The 18,774-nt window shown below is 42.0% G+C and overlaps 17 non-coding genes across 17 annotated transcripts; all 17 read left to right on the top strand.

Annotated features, from left to right (window-relative positions):
* Positions 1–701: 701 nt before the first annotated feature.
* Positions 702–787, top strand: TRNAR-UCU (transfer RNA arginine (anticodon UCU)). Its single transcript is given in 2 exon segments — positions 702–738; positions 752–787. It is a non-coding gene; the product is annotated as a tRNA-Arg (tRNA).
* A 3,026-nt stretch (positions 788–3,813) lies between these two features.
* Positions 3,814–3,899, top strand: TRNAR-UCU (transfer RNA arginine (anticodon UCU)). Its single transcript is given in 2 exon segments — positions 3,814–3,850; positions 3,864–3,899. It is a non-coding gene; the product is annotated as a tRNA-Arg (tRNA).
* Positions 3,900–4,794: 895 nt separating this feature from the next.
* On the top strand, positions 4,795–4,880 carry TRNAR-UCU (transfer RNA arginine (anticodon UCU)). The gene is given in 2 exon segments: positions 4,795–4,831; positions 4,845–4,880. It is a non-coding gene; the product is annotated as a tRNA-Arg (tRNA).
* An 895-nt stretch (positions 4,881–5,775) lies between these two features.
* Positions 5,776–5,861, top strand: TRNAR-UCU (transfer RNA arginine (anticodon UCU)). Its single transcript is given in 2 exon segments — positions 5,776–5,812; positions 5,826–5,861. It is a non-coding gene; the product is annotated as a tRNA-Arg (tRNA).
* Positions 5,862–6,756: 895 nt separating this feature from the next.
* Positions 6,757–6,842, top strand: TRNAR-UCU (transfer RNA arginine (anticodon UCU)). The gene is given in 2 exon segments: positions 6,757–6,793; positions 6,807–6,842. It is a non-coding gene; the product is annotated as a tRNA-Arg (tRNA).
* Positions 6,843–7,736: 894 nt separating this feature from the next.
* TRNAR-UCU (transfer RNA arginine (anticodon UCU)) lies at positions 7,737–7,822 on the top strand. Its single transcript is given in 2 exon segments — positions 7,737–7,773; positions 7,787–7,822. It is a non-coding gene; the product is annotated as a tRNA-Arg (tRNA).
* An 895-nt stretch (positions 7,823–8,717) lies between these two features.
* TRNAR-UCU (transfer RNA arginine (anticodon UCU)) lies at positions 8,718–8,803 on the top strand. Its single transcript is given in 2 exon segments — positions 8,718–8,754; positions 8,768–8,803. It is a non-coding gene; the product is annotated as a tRNA-Arg (tRNA).
* An 895-nt stretch (positions 8,804–9,698) lies between these two features.
* TRNAR-UCU (transfer RNA arginine (anticodon UCU)) lies at positions 9,699–9,784 on the top strand. The gene is given in 2 exon segments: positions 9,699–9,735; positions 9,749–9,784. It is a non-coding gene; the product is annotated as a tRNA-Arg (tRNA).
* An 895-nt stretch (positions 9,785–10,679) lies between these two features.
* TRNAR-UCU (transfer RNA arginine (anticodon UCU)) lies at positions 10,680–10,765 on the top strand. The gene is given in 2 exon segments: positions 10,680–10,716; positions 10,730–10,765. It is a non-coding gene; the product is annotated as a tRNA-Arg (tRNA).
* An 894-nt stretch (positions 10,766–11,659) lies between these two features.
* On the top strand, positions 11,660–11,745 carry TRNAR-UCU (transfer RNA arginine (anticodon UCU)). The gene is given in 2 exon segments: positions 11,660–11,696; positions 11,710–11,745. It is a non-coding gene; the product is annotated as a tRNA-Arg (tRNA).
* Positions 11,746–12,640: 895 nt separating this feature from the next.
* On the top strand, positions 12,641–12,726 carry TRNAR-UCU (transfer RNA arginine (anticodon UCU)). Its single transcript is given in 2 exon segments — positions 12,641–12,677; positions 12,691–12,726. It is a non-coding gene; the product is annotated as a tRNA-Arg (tRNA).
* An 895-nt stretch (positions 12,727–13,621) lies between these two features.
* Positions 13,622–13,707, top strand: TRNAR-UCU (transfer RNA arginine (anticodon UCU)). Its single transcript is given in 2 exon segments — positions 13,622–13,658; positions 13,672–13,707. It is a non-coding gene; the product is annotated as a tRNA-Arg (tRNA).
* An 895-nt stretch (positions 13,708–14,602) lies between these two features.
* Positions 14,603–14,688, top strand: TRNAR-UCU (transfer RNA arginine (anticodon UCU)). Its single transcript is given in 2 exon segments — positions 14,603–14,639; positions 14,653–14,688. It is a non-coding gene; the product is annotated as a tRNA-Arg (tRNA).
* An 894-nt stretch (positions 14,689–15,582) lies between these two features.
* Positions 15,583–15,668, top strand: TRNAR-UCU (transfer RNA arginine (anticodon UCU)). The gene is given in 2 exon segments: positions 15,583–15,619; positions 15,633–15,668. It is a non-coding gene; the product is annotated as a tRNA-Arg (tRNA).
* An 895-nt stretch (positions 15,669–16,563) lies between these two features.
* On the top strand, positions 16,564–16,649 carry TRNAR-UCU (transfer RNA arginine (anticodon UCU)). The gene is given in 2 exon segments: positions 16,564–16,600; positions 16,614–16,649. It is a non-coding gene; the product is annotated as a tRNA-Arg (tRNA).
* Positions 16,650–17,544: 895 nt separating this feature from the next.
* Positions 17,545–17,630, top strand: TRNAR-UCU (transfer RNA arginine (anticodon UCU)). Its single transcript is given in 2 exon segments — positions 17,545–17,581; positions 17,595–17,630. It is a non-coding gene; the product is annotated as a tRNA-Arg (tRNA).
* Positions 17,631–18,525: 895 nt separating this feature from the next.
* On the top strand, positions 18,526–18,611 carry TRNAR-UCU (transfer RNA arginine (anticodon UCU)). The gene is given in 2 exon segments: positions 18,526–18,562; positions 18,576–18,611. It is a non-coding gene; the product is annotated as a tRNA-Arg (tRNA).
* Positions 18,612–18,774: the final 163 nt, after the last annotated feature.

The raw sequence follows: 18,774 nt of genomic DNA, 5'->3' as shown, positions 1-18,774 counted from the left end.
ACTAAGAGAATGAGAGCGTGCCAAGTGTTGCCATCCATAACCAACAAACTTGGTTTTCGCTAATGATAAATCTAGCTTTGTTCCTAAATTTAAACAACAAGCCGCCCTTGAGATTCCATAGGGACATCATTGAAGAATATCCCATCAAGGGCTTCATTCCTAAAATGTATATCTTCTCCAGATGTAGTATGCAAAGCAAGCTGCACGAGCATTGTTGTGCAGCACAAAGGATATCACCTTGGACGTGCAAACAAATTCACATTTTGAAATGTGGAGCGTCTCAGTTCCTGAAGCATTCATGATGGGTTTTTTTTAATGAGTGGCACCAATTTCATTAAATGAAACAAAAGAAGTGGATTTGAGAGGTCAGATGTTGGTAAGTACAACCATCTCTGCTGCTGAGTATTGAAAGTTTAGCAGGTTACAGGTAGTAGACTCAGAAAGTTTTTGATTTTTCTTAGAAATCTAGAAGACAGGTTGTGATGATAGCTTGTTATGTAATGAAACAGGTGTTTGATGAGAGTGAGATGGGACTGCTGAAATAATCCAGAGTAACATTTGGGAGATAGCCAGATGCTGTACTCTTTCTTCTTATATAACAAAAAGGTAGCCTGCATACATCCTGAAATGCCACGAACAAATGGGTTAAAGCAGATATTTTTCATTTGAAGGTGCCTGGCAAAAACAACTAGTGCAAGCTCGGCTCTGTGGCGCAATGGATAGCGCATTGGACTTCTAGTGAAATGTAGGCATTCAAAGGTTGTGGGTTCAAGTCCCACCAGAGTCGCATTTTAAACTGGAAACCGAAGCCGTGTTACCTAAAAGATGCTGAAAGTGCACCGAAGATGGCCCTCAAAAGTCCATCCCTGGAAACTTGTCTGCTGCAACACAGACTAAGCTCTTCATGGAAAGGAGTAAACAGTTCACCTTCACCAGCACAGTTTGTAACCACCTCATCAACTAATGACCCACAATTAATCAACTAAGAGAATGAGAGCGTGCCAAGTGTTGCCATCCATAACCAACAAACTTGGTTTTCGCTAATGATAAATCTAGCTTTGTTCCTAAATTTAAACAACAAGCCGCCCTTGAGATTCCATAGGGACATCATTGAAGAATATCCCATCAAGGGCTTCATTCCTAAAATGTATATCTTCTCCAGATGTAGTATGCAAAGCAAGCTGCATGAGCATTGTTGTGCAGCACAAACAGGGGCGTAGGAATAGGCCCTGCAGCCCCTGCGCCCGCGGGGGGGCCCGGCCCCCCCCTAGGGGCCCGCTTGGGGCCGTTTTGTGGGTGCTGGAGGGGTGGCAGCATGAGGGGAAAGCCTTGCCCACAGTCGGCGGGGAGAGGGGTAGTTCCCCCCTCTCCCTCTCCTCGGGGCTCTCCCCTCTGTGCTCCCCTCCAGCTCGTAAGTGTCTGTGGGGCTGTGGTGGGCAGCGAGCGGCGGGCAAATACATACCTGCTTCCGTGCGTTCCATCGGAGACTTCTCCCTCTAGCGGCTGACGTCACTTCCGGAAGTGACGTCAGCCGCTAGAGGGAGAAGTCTCCGATGGAACGCACGGAAGCAGGTATGTATCTGCCCGCCGCTCGCTGCCCACCACAGCCCCACAGACACTTACGAGCTGGAGGGGAGCACAGAGGGGAGAGCCCCGAGGTGAGGGAGAGGGGGGAACTACCCCTCTCCCCGCCGACTGTGGGCAAGGCTTTCCCCTCATGCTGCCACCCCTCCAGCACCCACAAAACTCCGAGCGGGCCCCAGGGGGGGGGGGGGGGGGCATATTACGATTTTCTGGTGTCTGCTGCCCTCATTACGATTTTCTGGTGTCTGCTGCCCACATTACGATTTTCAGGTGTCTGCTGCCCACATTACGATTTTCAGGTGTCTGCTGCCCTCATTACGATTTTCAGGTGTCTGCTGCCCTCATTACGATTTTCAGGTGTCTGCTGCCCACATTACGATTTTCAGGTGTCTGCTGCCCTCATTACGATTTTCAGGTGTCTGCTGCCCTCATTACGATTTTCAGGTGTCTGCTGCCCACATTGTGATTTTCAGGTGTCTGCTGCCCACATTACGATTTTCTGGTGTCTGCTGCCCTCATTACGATTTTCTGGTGTCTGCTGCCCACATTACGATTTTCAGGTGTCTGCTGCCCACATTACGATTTTCAGGTGTCTGCTGCCCTCATTACGATTTTCAGGTGTCTGCTGCCCTCATTACGATTTTCAGGTGTCTGCTGCCCACATTACGATTTTCAGGTGTCTGCTGCCCACATTACGATTTTCAGGTGTCTGCTGCCCACATTGCGATTTTCAGGTGTCTGCTGCCCACATTGCGATTTTCAGGTGTCTGCTGCCCACATTGCGATTTTCTGGTGTCTGCTGCCCACATTACGATTTTCTGGTGTATGCTGCCCACATTAGGATTTTCTGGTGACTGCTGCCCACATTGCGATTTTCTGGTGACTGCTGCCCACATTGCGATTTTCTGGTGACTGCTGCCCACATTGCGATTTTCTGGTGACTGCTGCCCACATTAGGATTTTCTGGTGTCTGCTGCCCACATTACGACATTCTGGTGACTGACTGCTGCCCACATTAGGATTTTCTGGTGACTGCTGCCCACATTACGATATTCTGGTGACTGCTGTCCACATTAGGATTTTCTGGTGACTGATGCCCACATTGCAATTTTCTGGTGACTGCTGCCCACATGGCGATTTTCTGGTGACTGCTGCCCACATTGCGATTTTCTGGCCCACATTACGATTTTCTGGTGAACACTGCCCACGTTACGATTGTCTGGTGAATGCTGTCCACGTTACGATTTTCTGGTGAACGCTGCCCACATTACGATTTTCTGGCCCACATTACGATTTTCTGGTGAACACTGCCCAAGTTATGATTGTCTGGTGAATGCTGTCCATGTTACAATTTTCTGGTGAACTCTGCCCACATTACGATTTTCTGTCCCACATTACGATATTCTGGTGAACGCTGCCCACATTACGATTGTCTGGTAAATGCTGCCCACGTTACAATTTTCTGGTGACTGCTGCTCACGTTACTATTTTCTGGTGACTGGTGCCCACATTACGATTTTCTGGTGAACTCTGCCCACATTATGATTTTCTAAAGGCCCACATTACGATTTTCTGGTGAACTCTGCCCACATTACGATTTTCTGGCCCACATTACGATTGTCTGGTAAAATGCTGCCCACTTTACAATTAATTTACAGTGAAACGCTGCCCCATTACGATTATTTGGCACCTATGGGGGGGGCCCCATCCAAATATTCGCAGGGGGGCCCAGTGATTTCTAGTTACCCCCCTGAGCACAAAGGATATCACCTTGGACGTGCAAACAAATTCACATTTTGAAATGTGGAGCGTCTCAGTTCCTGAAGCATTCATAATGGTTTTTTTTAATGAGTGGCACCAATTTAAATGAAACAAAAGAAGTGGATTTGAGAGGTCAGATGTTGGTAAGTACAACCATCTCTGCTGCTGAGTATTGAAAGTTTAGCAGGTTACAGGTAGTAGACTCAGAAAGTTTTTGATTTTTCTTAGAAATCTAGAAGACGGGTTGTGATGATAGCTTGTTATGTAATGAAACAGGTGTTTGATGAGAGTGAGATGGGACTGCTGAAATAATCCAGAGTAACATTTGGGAGATAGCCAGATGCTGTACTCTTTCTTCTTATATAACAAAAAGGTAGCCTGCATACATCCTGAAATGCCACGAACAAATGGGTAAAAGCAGATATTTTTCATTTGAAGGTGCCTGGCAAAAACAGTCAGTGCAAGCTCGGCTCTGTGGCGCAATGGATAGTGCATTGGACTTCTAGTGAAATGTAGGCATTCAAAGGTTGTGGGTTCGAGTCCCACCAGAGTTGCATTTTAAACTGGAAACCGAAGCCGTGTTACCTAAAAGATGCTGAAAGTGCACCGAAGATGGCCCTCAAAAGTCCATCCCTGGAAACTTGTCTGCTGCAACACAGACTAAGCTCTTCATGGAAAGGAGTAAACAGTTCACCTTCACCAGCACAGTTTGTAACCACCTCATCAACTAATGACCCACAATTAATCAACTAAGAGAATGAGAGCGTGCCAAGTGTTGCCATCCATAACCAACAAACTTGGTTTTCGCTAATGATAAATCTAGCTTTGTTCCTAAATTTAAACAACAAGCCGCCCTTGAGATTCCATAGGGACATCATTGAAGAATATCCCATCAAGGGCTTCATTCCTAAAATGTATATCTTTTCCAGATGTAGTATGCAAAGCAAGCTGCACGAGCATTGTTGTGCAGCACAAAGAATATCACCTTGGACGTGCAAACAAATTCACATTTTGAAATGTGGAGCGTCTCAGTTCCTGAAGCATTCATGATGGGTATTTTTTAATGAGTGGCACCAATTTCATTAAATGAAACAAAAGAAGTGGATTTGAGAGGTCAAATGTTGGTAAGTACAACCAACTCTGCTGCTGAGTATTGAAAGTTTAGCAGGTTACAGGTAGTAGACTCAGAAAGTTTTTGATTTTTCTTAGAAATCTAGAAGACGGGTTGTGATGATAGCTTGTTATGTAATGAAACAGGTGTTTGATGAGAGTGAGATGGTACTGCTGAAATAATCCAGAGTAACATTTGGGAGATAGCCAGATGCTGTACTCTTTCTTCTTATATAACAAAAAGGTAGCCTGCATACATCCTGAAATGCCACGAACAAATGGGTAAAAGCAGATATTTTTCATTTGAAGGTGCCTGGCCAAAACAATCAGTGCAAGCTCGGCTCTGTGGCGCAATGGATAGCGCATTGGACTTCTAGTGAAATGTAGGCATTCAAAGGTTGTGGGTTCGAGTCCCATCAGAGTCGCATTTTAAACTGGAAACCGAAGCCGTGTTACCTAAAAGATGCTGAAAGTGCACCGAAGATGGCCCTCAAAAGTCCATCCCTGGAAACTTGTCTGCTGCAACACAGACTAAGTTCTTCATAGAAAGGAGTAAACAGTTCACCTTCACCAGCACAGTTTGTAACCACCTCATCAACTAATGACACACAATTAATCAACTAAGAGAATGAAAGCGTGCCAAGTCTTGCCTTCCATAACCAAAAAACTTGGTTTTCGCTAATGATAAATCTAGCTTTGTTCCTAAATTTAAACAACAAGCCGCCCTTGAGATTCCATAGGGACATCATTGAAGAATATCCCATCAAGGGCTTCATTCCTAAAATGTATATCTTCTCCAGATGTAGTATGCAAAGCAAGCTGCACGAGCATTGTTGTGCAGCACAAAGAATATCACCTTGGACGTGCAAACAAATTCACATTGTGAAATGTGGAGCGTCTCAGTTCCTGAAGCATTCATGATGGGTATTTTTTAATGAGTGGCACCAATTTCATTAAATGAAACAAAAGAAGTGGATTTGAGAGGTCAGATGTTGGTAAGTACAACCATCTCTGCTGCTGAGTATTGAAAGTTTAGCAGGTTACAGGTAGTAGACTCAGAAAGTTTTTGATTTTTCTTAGAAATCTAGAAGACGGGTTGTGATGATAGCTTGTTATATAATGAAACAGGTGTTTGATGAGAGTGAGATGGGACTGCTGAAATAATCCAGAGTAACATTTGGGAGATAGCCAGATGCTGTACTCTTTCTTCTTATATAACAAAAAGGTAGCCTGCATACATCCTGAAATGCCACGAACAAATGGGTTAAAGCAGATATTTTTCATTTGAAGGTGCCTGGCAAAAACAACTAGTGCAAGCTCGGCTCTGTGGCGCAATGTATAGCGCATTGGACTTCTAGTGAAATGTAGGCATTCAAAGGTTGTGGGTTCAAGTCCCACCAGAGTCGCATTTTAAACTGGAAACCGAAGCCGTGTTACCTAAAAGATGCTGAAAGTGCACCGAAGATGGCCCTCAAAAGTCCATCCCTGGAAACTTGTCTGCTGCAACACAGACTAAGTTCTTCATAGAAAGGAGTAAACAGTTCACCTTCACCAGCACAGTTTGTAACCACCTCATCAACTAATGACACACAATTAATCAACTAAGAGAATGAAAGCGTGCCAAGTCTTGCCTTCCATAACCAACAAACTTGGTTTTCGCTAATGATAAATCTAGCTTTGTTCCTAAATTTAAACAACAAGCCGCCCTTGAGATTCCATAGGGACATCATTGAAGAATATCCCATCAAGGGCTTCATTCCTAAAATGTATATCTTCTCCAGATGTAGTATGCAAAGCAAGCTGCACGAGCATTGTTGTGCAGCACAAAGAATATCACCTTGGACGTGCAAACAAATTCACATTGTGAAATGTGGAGCGTCTCAGTTCCTGAAGCATTCATGATGGGTATTTTTTAATGAGTGGCACCAATTTCATTAAATGAAACAAAAGAAGTGGATTTGAGAGGTCAGATGTTGGTAAGTACAACCATCTCTGCTGCTGAGTATTGAAAGTTTAGCAGGTTACAGGTAGTAGACTCAGAAAGTTTTTGATTTTTCTTAGAAATCTAGAAGACGGGTTGTGATGATAGCTTGTTATATAATGAAACAGGTGTTTGATGAGAGTGAGATGGGACTGCTGAAATAATCCAGAGTAACATTTGGGAGATAGCCAGATGCTGTACTCTTTCTTCTTATATAACAAAAAGGTAGCCTGCATACATCCTGAAATGCCACGAACAAATGGGTTAAAGCAGATATTTTTCATTTGAAGGTGCCTGGCAAAAACAACTAGTGCAAGCTCGGCTCTGTGGCGCAATGGATAGCGCATTGGACTTCTAGTGAAATGTAGGCATTCAAAGGTTGTGGGTTCAAGTCCCACCAGAGTCGCATTTTAAACTGGAAACCGAAGCCGTGTTACCTAAAAGATGCTGAAAGTGCACCGAAGATGGCCCTCAAAAGTCCATCCCTGGAAACTTGTCTGCTGCAACACAGACTAAGCTCTTCATGGAAAGGAGTAAACAGTTCACCTTCACCAGCACAGTTTGTAACCACCTCATCAACTAATGACCCACAATTAATCAACTAAGAGAATGATAGCGTGCCAAGTGTTGCCATCCATAATCAACAAACTTGGTTTTCGCTAATGATAAATCTAGCTTTGTTCCTAAATTTAAACAACAAGCCGCCCTTGAGATTTCATAGGGACATCATTGAAGAATATCCCATCAAGGGCTTCATTCCTAAAATGTATATCTTCTCCAGATGTAGTATGCAAAGCAAGCTGCATGAGCATTGTTGTGCAGCACAAAGGATATCACCTTGGACGTGCAAACAAATTCACATTTTGAAATGTGGAGCGTCTCAGTTCCTGAAGCATTCATGATGTTTTTTTTTAATGAGTGGCACCAATTTCATTAAATGAAACAAAAGAAGTGGATTTGAGAGGTCAGATGTTGGTAAGTACAACCATCTCTGCTGCTGAGTATTGAAAGTTTAGCAGGTTACAGGTAGTAGATTCAGAAAGTTTTTGATTTTTCTTAGAAATCTAGAAGACGGGTTGTGATGATAGCTTGTTATGTAATGAAACAGGTGTTTGATGAGAGTGAGATGGGACTGCTGAAATAATCCAGAGTAACATTTGGGAGATAGCCAGATGCTGTACTCTTTCTTCTTATATAACAAAAAGGTAGCCTGCATACATCCTGAAATGCCACGAACAAATGGGTAAAAGCAGATATTTTTCATTTGAAGGTGCCTGGCAAAAACTGTCAGTGCAAGCTCGGCTCTGTGGCGCAATGAATAGCGCATTGGACTTCTAGTGAAATGTAGGCATTCAAAGGTTGTGGGTTCGAGTCCCACCAGAGTCGCATTTTAAACTGGAAACCGAAGCCGTGTTACCTAAAAGATGCTGAAAGTGCACCGAAGATGGCCCTCAAAAGTCCATCCCTGGAAACTTGTCTGCTACAACACAGACTAAGCTCTTCATGGAAAGGAGTAAACAGTTCACCTTCACCAGCACAGTTTGTAACCACCTCATCAACTAATGACACACAATTAATCAACTAAGAGAATGAAAGCGTGCCAAGTCTTGCCTTCCATAACCAACAAACTTGGTTTTCGCTAATGATAAATCTAGCTTTGTTCCTAAATTTAAACAACAAGCCGGCCTTGAGATTCCATAGGGACATCATTGAAGAATATCCCATCAAGGGCTTCATTCCTAAAATGTATATCTTCTCCAGATGTAGTATGCAAAGCAAGCTGCACGAGCATTGTTGTGCAGCACAAAGAATATCACCTTGGACGTGCAAACAAATTCACATTTTGAAATGTGGAGCGTCTCAGTTCCTGAAGCATTCATGATGGGTATTTTTTAATGAGTGGCACCAATTTCATTAAATGAAACAAAAGAAGTGGATTTGAGAGGTCAGATGTTGGTAAGTACAACCATCTCTGCTGCTGAGTATTGAAAGTTTAGCAGGTTACAGGTAGTAGACTCAGAAAGTTTTTGATTTTTCTTAGAAATCTAGAAGACGGGTTGTGATGATAGCTTGTTATGTAATGAAACAGGTGTTTGATGAGAGTGAGATGGGACTGCTGAAATAATCCAGAGTAACATTTGGGAGATAGCCAGATGCTGTACTCTTTCTTCTTATATAACAAAAAGGTAGCCTGCATACATCCTGAAATGCCACGAACAAATGGGTAAAAGCAGATATTTTTCATTTGAAGGTGCCTGGCAAAAACAGTCAGTGCAAGCTCGGCTCTGTGGCGCAATGGATAGTGCATTGGACTTCTAGTGAAATGTAGGCATTCAAAGGTTGTGGGTTCGAGTCCCACCAGAGTTGCATTTTAAACTGGAAACCGAAGCCGTGTTACCTAAAAGATGCTGAAAGTGCACCGAAGATGGCCCTCAAAAGTCCATCCCTGGAAACTTGTCTGCTGCAACACAGACTAAGCTCTTCATGGAAAGGAGTAAACAGTTCACCTTCACCAGCACAGTTTGTAACCACCTCATCAACTAATGACCCACAATTAATCAACTAAGAGAATGAGAGCGTGCCAAGTGTTGCCATCCATAACCAACAAACTTGGTTTTCGCTAATGATAAATCTAGCTTTGTTCCTAAATTTAAACAACAAGCCGCCCTTGAGATTCCATAGGGACATCATTGAAGAATATCCCATCAAGGGCTTCATTCCTAAAATGTATATCTTTTCCAGATGTAGTATGCAAAGCAAGCTGCACGAGCATTGTTGTGCAGCACAAAGAATATCACCTTGGACGTGCAAACAAATTCACATTTTGAAATGTGGAGCGTCTCAGTTCCTGAAGCATTCATGATGGGTATTTTTTAATGAGTGGCACCAATTTCATTAAATGAAACAAAAGAAGTGGATTTGAGAGGTCAGATGTTGGTAAGTACAACCATCTCTGCTGCTGAGTATTGAAAGTTTAGCAGGTTACAGGTAGTAGACTCAGAAAGTTTTTGATTTTTCTTAGAAATCTAGAAGACGGGTTGTGATGATAGCTTGTTATGTAATGAAACAGGTGTTTGATGAGAGTGAGATGGTACTGCTGAAATAATCCAGAGTAACATTTGGGAGATAGCCAGATGCTGTACTCTTTCTTCTTATATAACAAAAAGGTAGCCTGCATACATCCTGAAATGCCACGAACAAATGGGTTAAAGCAGATATTTTTCATTTGAAGGTGCCTGGCAAAAACAACTAGTGCAAGCTCGGCTCTGTGGCGCAATGGATAGCGCATTGGACTTCTAGTGAAATGTAGGCATTCAAAGGTTGTGGGTTCAATTCCCACCAGAGTCGCATTTTAAACTGGAAACCGAAGCCGTGTTACCTAAAAGATGCTGAAAGTGCACCGAAGATGGCCCTCAAAAGTCCATCCCTGGAAACTTGTCTGCTGCAACACAGACTAAGTTCTTCATAGAAAGGAGTAAACAGTTCACCTTCACCAGCACAGTTTGTAACCACCTCATCAACTAATGACACACAATTAATCAACTAAGAGAATGAAAGCGTGCCAAGTCTTGCCTTCCATAACCAACAAACTTGGTTTTCGCTAATGATAAATCTAGCTTTGTTCCTAAATTTAAACAACAAGCCGCCCTTGAGATTCCATAGGGACATCATTGAAGAATATCCCATCAAGGGCTTCATTCCTAAAATGTATATCTTCTCCAGATGTAGTATGCAAAGCAAGCTGCACGAGCATTGTTGTGCAGCACAAAGAATATCACCTTGGACGTGCAAACAAATTCACATTGTGAAATGTGGAGCGTCTCAGTTCCTGAAGCATTCATGATGGGTATTTTTTAATGAGTGGCACCAATTTCATTAAATGAAACAAAAGAAGTGGATTTGAGAGGTCAGATGTTGGTAAGTACAACCATCTCTGCTGCTGAGTATTGAAAGTTTAGCAGGTTACAGGTAGTAGACTCAGAAAGTTTTTGATTTTTCTTAGAAATCTAGAAGACGGGTTGTGATGATAGCTTGTTATATAATGAAACAGGTGTTTGATGAGAGTGAGATGGGACTGCTGAAATAATCCAGAGTAACATTTGGGAGATAGCCAGATGCTGTACTCTTTCTTCTTATATAACAAAAAGGTAGCCTGCATACATCCTGAAATGCCACGAACAAATGGGTTAAAGCAGATATTTTTCATTTGAAGGTGCCTGGCAAAAACGACTAGTGCAAGCTCGGCTCTGTGGCGCAATGGATAGCGCATTGGACTTCTAGTGAAATGTAGGCATTCAAAGGTTGTGGGTTCAAGTCCCACCAGAGTCGCATTTTAAACTGGAAACCGAAGCCCTGTTACCTAAAAGATGCTGAAAGTGCACCGAAGATGGCCCTCAAAAGTCCATCCCTGGAAACTTGTCTGCTGCAACACAGACTAAGCTCTTCATGGAAAGGAGTAAACAGTTCACCTTCACCAGCACAGTTTGTAACCACCTCATCAACTAATGACCCACAATTAATCAACTAAGAGAATGATAGCGTGCCAAGTGTTGCCATCCATAATCAACAAACTTGGTTTTCGCTAATGATAAATCTAGCTTTGTTCCTAAATTTAAACAACAAGCCGCCCTTGAGATTTCATAGGGACATCATTGAAGAATATCCCATCAAGGGCTTCATTCCTAAAATGTATATCTTCTCCAGATGTAGTATGCAAAGCAAGCTGCATGAGCATTGTTGTGCAGCACAAAGGATATCACCTTGGACGTGCAAACAAATTCACATTTTGAAATGTGGAGCGTCTCAGTTCCTGAAGCATTCATGATGTTTTTTTTTAATGAGTGGCACCAATTTCATTAAATGAAACAAAAGAAGTGGATTTGAGAGGTCAGATGTTGGTAAGTACAACCATCTCTGCTGCTGAGTATTGAAAGTTTAGCAGGTTACAGGTAGTAGATTCAGAAAGTTTTTGATTTTTCTTAGAAATCTAGAAGACGGGTTGTGATGATAGCTTGTTATGTAATGAAACAGGTGTTTGATGAGAGTGAGATGGGACTGCTGAAATAATCCAGAGTAACATTTGGGAGATAGCCAGATGCTGTACTCTTTCTTCTTATATAACAAAAAGGTAGCCTGCATACATCCTGAAATGCCACGAACAAATGGGTAAAAGCAGATATTTTTCATTTGAAGGTGCCTGGCAAAAACTGTCAGTGCAAGCTCGGCTCTGTGGCGCAATGAATAGCGCATTGGACTTCTAGTGAAATGTAGGCATTCAAAGGTTGTGGGTTCGAGTCCCACCAGAGTCGCATTTTAAACTGGAAACCGAAGCCGTGTTACCTAAAAGATGCTGAAAGTGCACCGAAGATGGCCCTCAAAAGTCCATCCCTGGAAACTTGTCTGCTACAACACAGACTAAGCTCTTCATGGAAAGGAGTAAACAGTTCACCTTCACCAGCACAGTTTGTAACCACCTCATCAACTAATGACACACAATTAATCAACTAAGAGAATGAAAGCGTGCCAAGTCTTGCCTTCCATAACCAACAAACTTGGTTTTCGCTAATGATAAATCTAGCTTTGTTCCTAAATTTAAACAACAAGCCGGCCTTGAGATTCCATAGGGACATCATTGAAGAATATCCCATCAAGGGCTTCATTCCTAAAATGTATATCTTCTCCAGATGTAGTATGCAAAGCAAGCTGCACGAGCATTGTTGTGCAGCACAAAGAATATCACCTTGGACGTGCAAACAAATTCACATTTTGAAATGTGGAGCGTCTCAGTTCCTGAAGCATTCATGATGGGTATTTTTTAATGAGTGGCACCAATTTCATTAAATGAAACAAAAGAAGTGGATTTGAGAGGTCAGATGTTGGTAAGTACAACCATCTCTGCTGCTGAGTATTGAAAGTTTAGCAGGTTACAGGTAGTAGACTCAGAAAGTTTTTGATTTTTCTTAGAAATCTAGAAGACGGGTTGTGATGATAGCTTGTTATGTAATGAAACAGGTGTTTGATGAGAGTGAGATGGGACTGCTGAAATAATCCAGAGTAACATTTGGGAGATAGCCAGATGCTGTACTCTTTCTTCTTATATAACAAAAAGGTAGCCTGCATACATCCTGAAATGCCACGAACAAATGGGTAAAAGCAGATATTTTTCATTTGAAGGTGCCTGGCAAAAACAGGCAGTGCAAGCTCGGCTCTGTGGCGCAATGGATAGTGCATTGGACTTCTAGTGAAATGTAGGCATTCAAAGGTTGTGGGTTCGAGTCCCACCAGAGTTGCATTTTAAACTGGAAACCGAAGCCGTGTTACCTAAAAGATGCTGAAAGTGCACCGAAGATGGCCCTCAAAAGTCCATCCCTGGAAACTTGTCTGCTGCAACACAGACTAAGCTCTTCATGGAAAGGAGTAAACAGTTCACCTTCACCAGCACAGTTTGTAACCACCTCATCAACTAATGACCCACAATTAATCAACTAAGAGAATGAGAGCGTGCCAAGTGTTGCCATCCATAACCAACAAACTTGGTTTTCGCTAATGATAAATCTAGCTTTGTTCCTAAATTTAAACAACAAGCCGCCCTTGAGATTCCATAGGGACATCATTGAAGAATATGCCATCAAGGGCTTCATTCCTAAAATGTATATCTTTTCCAGATGTAGTATGCAAAGCAAGCTCCACGAGCATTGTTGTGCAGCACAAAGAATATCACCTTGGACGTGCAAACAAATTCACATTTTGAAATGTGGAGCGTCTCAGTTCCTGAAGCATTCATGATGGGTATTTTTTAATGAGTGGCACCAATTTCATTAAATGAAACAAAAGAAGTGGATTTGAGAGGTCAGATGTTGGTAAGTACAACCATCTCTGCTGCTGAGTATTGAAAGTTTAGCAGGTTACAGGTAGTAGACTCAGAAAGTTTTTGATTTTTCTTAGAAATCTAGAAGACGGGTTGTGATGATAGCTTGTTATGTAATGAAACAGGTGTTTGATGAGAGTGAGATGGGACTGCTGAAATAATCCAGAGTAACATTTGGGAGATAGCCAGATGCTGTACTCTTTCTTCTTATATAACAAAAAGGTAGCCTGCATACATCCTGAAATGCCACGAACAAATGGGTTAAAGCAGATATTTTTCATTTGAAGGTGCCTGGCAAAAACAACTAGTGCAAGCTCGGCTCTGTGGCGCAATGGATAGCGCATTGGACTTCTAGTGAAATGTAGGCATTCAAAGGTTGTGGGTTCAAGTCTCACCAGAGTCGCATTTTAAACTGCAAACCGAAGCCGTGTTACCTAAAAGATGCTGAAAGTGCACCGAAGATGGCCCTCAAAAGTCCATCCCTGGAAACTTGTCTGCTGCAACACAGACTAAGCTCTTCATGGAAAGGAGTAAACAGTTCACCTTCACCAGCACAGTTTGTAACCACCTCATCAACTAATGACCCACAATTAATCAACTAAGAGAATGAGAGCGTGCCAAGTGTTGCCATCCATAACCAACAAACTTGGTTTTCGCTAATGATAAATCTAGCTTTGTTCCTAAATTTAAACAACAAGCCGCCCTTGAGATTCCATAGGGACATCATTGAAGAATATCCCATCAAGGGCTTCATTCCTAAAATGTATATCTTTTCCAGATGTAGTATGCAAAGCAAGCTCCACGAGCATTGTTGTGCAGCACAAAGAATATCACCTTGGACGTGCAAACAAATTCACATTTTGAAATGTGGAGCGTCTCAGTTCCTGAAGCATTCATGATGGGTATTTTTTAATGAGTGGCACCAATTTCATTAAATGAAACAAAAGAAGTGGATTTGAGAGGTCAGATGTTGGTAAGTACAACCATCTCTGCTGCTGAGTATTGAAAGTTTAGCAGGTTACAGGTAGTAGACTCAGAAAGTTTTTGATTTTTCTTAGAAATCTAGAAGACGGGTTGTGATGATAGCTTGTTATGTAATGAAACAGGTGTTTGATGAGAGTGAGATGGGACTGCTGAAATAATCCAGAGTAAAATTTGGGAGATAGCCAGATGCTGTACTCTTTCTTCTTATATAACAAAAAGGTAGCCTGCATACATCCTGAAATGCCACGAACAAATGGGTAAAAGCAGATATTTTTCATTTGAAGGTGCCTGGCCAAAACAATCAGTGCAAGCTCGGCTCTGTGGCGCAATGGATAGCGCATTGGACTTCTAGTGAAATGTAGGCATTCAAAGGTTGTGGGTTCGAGTCCCATCAGAGTCGCATTTTAAACTGGAAACCGAAGCCGTGTTACCTAAAAGATGCTGAAAGTGCACCGAAGATGGCCCTCAAAAGTCCATCCCTGGAAACTTGTCTGCTGCAACACAGACTAAGTTCTTCATAGAAAGGAGTAAACAGTTCACCTTCACCAGCACAGTTTGTAACCACCTCATCAACTAATGACACACAATTAATCAACTAAGAGAATGAAAGCGTGCCAAGTCTTGCCATCCATAATCAACAAACTTGGTTTTCGCTAATGATAAATCTAGCTTTGTTCCTAAATTTAAACAACAAGCCGCCCTTGAGATTTCATAGGGACATCATTGAAGAATATCCCATCAAGGGCTTCATTCCTAAAATGTATATCTTCTCCAGATGTAGTATGCAAAGCAAGCTGCATGAGCATTGTTGTGCAGCACAAAGGATATCACCTTGGACGTGCAAACAAATTCACATTTTGAAATGTGGAGCGTCTCAGTTCCTGAAGCATTCATGATGTTTTTTTTTAATGAGTGGCACCAATTTCATTAAATGAAACAAAAGAAGTGGATTTGAGAGGTCAGATGTTGGTAAGTACAACCATCTCTGCTGCTGAGTATTGAAAGTTTAGCAGGTTACAGGTAGTAGATTCAGAAAGTTTTTGATTTTTCTTAGAAATCTAGAAGACGGGTTGTGATGATAGCTTGTTATGTAATGAAACAGGTGTTTGATGAGAGTGAGATGGGACTGCTGAAATAATCCAGAGTAACATTTGGGAGATAGCCAGATGCTCTACTCTTTCTTCTTATATAACAAAAAGGTAGCCTGCATACATCCTGAAATGCCACGAACAAATGGGTAAAAGCAGATATTTTTCATTTGAAGGTGCCTGGCAAAAACAGGCAGTGCAAGCTCGGCTCTGTGGCGCAATGGATAGCGCATTGGACTTCTAGTGAAATGTAGGCATTCAAAGGTTGTGGGTTCGAGTCCCACCAGAGTTGCATTTTAAACTGGAAACCGAAGCCGTGTTACCTAAAAGATGCTGAAAGTGCACCGAAGATGGCCCTCAAAAGTCCATCCCTGGAAACTTGTCTGCTGCAACACAGACTAAGCTCTTCATGGAAAGGAGTAAACATTTCACCTTCACCAGCACAGTTTGTAACCACCTCATCAACTAATGACCCACAATTAATCAACTAAGAGAATGAGAGCGTGCCAAGTGTTGCCATCCATAACCAACAAACTTGGTTTTCGCTAATGATAAATCTAGCTTTGTTCCTAAATTTAAACAACAAGCCGCCCTTGAGATTCCATAGGGACATCATTGAAGAATATCCCATCAAGGGCTTCATTCCTAAAATGTATATCTTTTCCAGATGTAGTATGCAAAGCAAGCTCCACGAGCATTGTTGTGCAGCACAAAGAATATCACCTTGGACGTGCAAACAAATTCACATTTTGAAATGTGGAGCGTCTCAGTTCCTGAAGCATTCATGATGGGTATTTTTTAATGAGTGGCACCAATTTCATTAAATGAAACAAAAGAAGTGGATTTGAGAGGTCAGATGTTGGTAAGTACAACCATCTCTGCTGCTGAGTATTGAAAGTTTAGCAGGTTACAGGTAGTAGACTCAGAAAGTTTTTGATTTTTCTTAGAAATCTAGAAGACGGGTTGTGATGATAGCTTGTTATGTAATGAAACAGGTGTTTGATGAGAGTGAGATGGGACTGCTGAAATAATCCAGAGTAACATTTGGGAGATAGCCAGATGCTGTACTCTTTCTTCTTATATAACAAAAAGGTAGCCTGCATACATCCTGAAATGCCACGAACAAATGGGTTAAAGCAGATATTTTTCATTTGAAGGTGCCTGGCAAAAACAACTAGTGCAAGCTCGGCTCTGTGGCGCAATGGATAGCGCATTGGACTTCTAGTGAAATGTAGGCATTCAAAGGTTGTGGGTTCAAGTCCCACCAGAGTCGCATTTTAAACTGCAAACCGAAGCCGTGTTACCTAAAAGATGCTGAAAGTGCACCGAAGATGGCCCTCAAAAGTCCATCCCTGGAAACTTGTCTGCTGCAACACAGACTAAGCTCTTCATGGAAAGGAGTAAACAGTTCACCTTCACCAGCACAGTTTGTAACCACCTCATCAACTAATGACCCACAATTAATCAACTAAGAGAATGAGAGCGTGCCAAGTGTTGCCATCCATAACCAACAAACTTGGTTTTCGCTAATGATAAATCTAGCTTTGTTCCTAAATTTAAACAACAAGCCGCCCTTGAGATTCCATAGGGACATCATTGAAGAATATCCCATCAAGGGCTTCATTCCTAAAATGTATATCTTTTCCAGATGTAGTATGCAAAGCAAGCTCCACGAGCATTGTTGTGCAGCACAAAGAATATCACCTTGGACGTGCAAACAAATTCACATTTTGAAATGTGGAGCGTCTCAGTTCCTGAAGCATTCATGATGGGTATTTTTTAATGAGTGGCACCAATTTCATTAAATGAAACAAAAGAAGTGGATTTGAGAGGTCAGATGTTGGTAAGTACAACCATCTCTGCTGCTGAGTATTGAAAGTTTAGCAGGTTACAGGTAGTAGACTCAGAAAGTTTTTGATTTTTCTTAGAAATCTAGAAGACAGGTTGTGATGATAGCTTGTTATGTAATGAAACAGGTGTTTGATGAGAGTGAGATGGGACTGCTGAAATAATCCAGAGTAACATTTGGGAGATAGCCAGATGCTGTACTCTTTCTTCTTATATAACAAAAAGGTAGCCTGCATACATCCTGAAATGCCACGAACAAATGGGTAAAAGCAGATATTTTTCATTTGAAGGTGCCTGGCCAAAACAATCAGTGCAAGCTCGGCTCTGTGGCGCAATGGATAGCGCATTGGACTTCTAGTGAAATGTAGGCATTCAAAGGTTGTGGGTTCGAGTCCCATCAGAGTCGCATTTTAAACTGGAAACCGAAGCCGTGTTACCTAAAAGATGCTGAAAGTGCACCGAAGATGGCCCTCAAAAGTCCATCCCTGGAAACTTGTCTGCTGCAACACAGACTAAGTTCTTCATAGAAAGGAGTAAACAGTTCACCTTCACCAGCACAGTTTGTAACCACCTCATCAACTAATGACACACAATTAATCAACTAAGAGAATGAAAGCGTGCCAAGTCTTGCCTTCCATAACCAACAAACTTGGTTTTCGCTAATGATAAATCTAGCTTTGTTCCTAAATTTAAACAACAAGCCGCCCTTGAGATTCCATAGGGACATCATTGAAGAATATCCCATCAAGGGCTTCATTCCTAAAATGTATATCTTCTCCAGATGTAGTATGCAAAGCAAGCTGCACGAGCATTGTTGTGCAGCACAAAGAATATCACCTTGGACGTGCAAACAAATTCACATTGTGAAATGTGGAGCGTCTCAGTTCCTGAAGCATTCATGATGGGTATTTTTTAATGAGTGGCACCAATTTCATTAAATGAAACAAAAGAAGTGGATTTGAGAGGTCAGATGTTGGTAAGTACAACCATCTCTGCTGCTGAGTATTGAAAGTTTAGCAGGTTACAGGTAGTAGACTCAGAAAGTTTTTGATTTTTCTTAGAAATCTAGAAGACGGGTTGTGATGATAGCTTGTTATATAATGAAACAGGTGTTTGATGAGAGTGAGATGGGACTGCTGAAATAATCCAGAGTAACATTTGGGAGATAGCCAGATGCTGTACTCTTTCTTCTTATATAACAAAAAGGTAGCCTGCATACATCCTGAAATGCCACGAACAAATGGGTTAAAGCAGATATTTTTCATTTGAAGGTGCCTGGCAAAAACAACTAGTGCAAGCTCGGCTCTGTGGCGCAATGGATAGCGCATTGGACTTCTAGTGAAATGTAGGCATTCAAAGGTTGTGGGTTCAAGTCCCACCAGGGTCGCATTTTAAACTGGAAACCGAAGCCGTGTTACCTAAAAGATGCTGAAAGTGCACCGAAGATGGCCCTCAAAAGTCCATCCCTGGAAACTTGTCTGCTGCAACACAGACTAAGCTCTTCATGGAAAGGAGTAAACAGTTCACCTTCACCAGCACAGTTTGTAACC

The sequence above is a fragment of the Hyperolius riggenbachi genome, chromosome 8 (genome assembly GCF_040937935.1).
Source record: "Hyperolius riggenbachi isolate aHypRig1 chromosome 8, aHypRig1.pri, whole genome shotgun sequence".
NCBI lineage: Eukaryota > Metazoa > Chordata > Amphibia > Anura > Hyperoliidae > Hyperolius > Hyperolius riggenbachi.
Note: the sequence above shows the minus strand (reverse complement) of the source record. Positions and strands in the feature narration are given on the sequence as shown.